Source organism: Cyprinodon variegatus, unplaced genomic scaffold, assembly GCF_000732505.1.
Source record: "Cyprinodon variegatus isolate N-32 unplaced genomic scaffold, C_variegatus-1.0 Scaffold1410, whole genome shotgun sequence".
Lineage (NCBI taxonomy): Eukaryota > Metazoa > Chordata > Actinopteri > Cyprinodontiformes > Cyprinodontidae > Cyprinodon > Cyprinodon variegatus.
The window spans coordinates 123,451-124,384 of NW_015151863.1; positions in this window are offsets into that span (position 1 = coordinate 123,451).

Sequence of the window (934 nt, forward strand, 5' to 3'; positions counted from 1 at the left end):
CTCTTTAAATATTTACAAAAATCAACTTTTGTGTTTAAAGGTAAAGGAGATCCTAAAAGAGGTCAGCAGCTCCCTCACACTGACGTGTGTTGTTTGGACCAGCCAGTCTTTTGCAACAGACAGTTGACCACTGAATGTACTTCACAAAATGCACATCTTTGTTTTATTTAATGCTCTGATGCTGCTAATGAGCCTGTTCTTGGTTTACAGGGGAAAAAATGTTTATTTGATTTTAATTTATTAATCATTTATTTGCCTGTCCCTAAAAAATGGACAGAGGTTTATTTATTTATGAATTTATGTCTCTGTTGACTGAGGATTGTGTCTAATTGAAGTTAGGACATTTTTATTTAATTTTTGTACAAATCCACAGTATGTGCAATAAAATAAGTTTTTTTCATTGTAACCATCTTTTTTGTATTCATTATCATGTGCCACATAATTAAATCAACTTCATGCTGAATTTAAGAAAAAAGTAATAATTATCCGATTAGTCGACTAATCGTTTCAACAGTCGCTGACTAGTCGACTGTCAAAATAGTCGTTAGTTGCAGCCCTACTCCAGTGTAAGAAGCATGTTTAAGAGCATTTGGTTCATCCTTTCTACTCTCCCATTACCTGCTGGATGATATGGGGTAGTGCAGCTTTCAGAAACACCATACAAGCTACATAGCTCTTTCATAAGTTTGGTCCCTGATCAGAAAGAAAACGCGCTGGGCAACCAAATGGTTGGATGACATGAGACCAAATTGCACGGACAGTAGTTTGAGCAGTTTGATCATGTGTAGGAACAGCCCACAAATAACGGGTGAACATATCGGTCATTACTAAAATACTTTATGTATCATTCGGTCGACGCAAAGAGGAAGTCAAGAGCTACTATCTCTAAAGGGTAAGACACATCAATCGGCTTAAGAGGTGCTCGTGGTTCTAC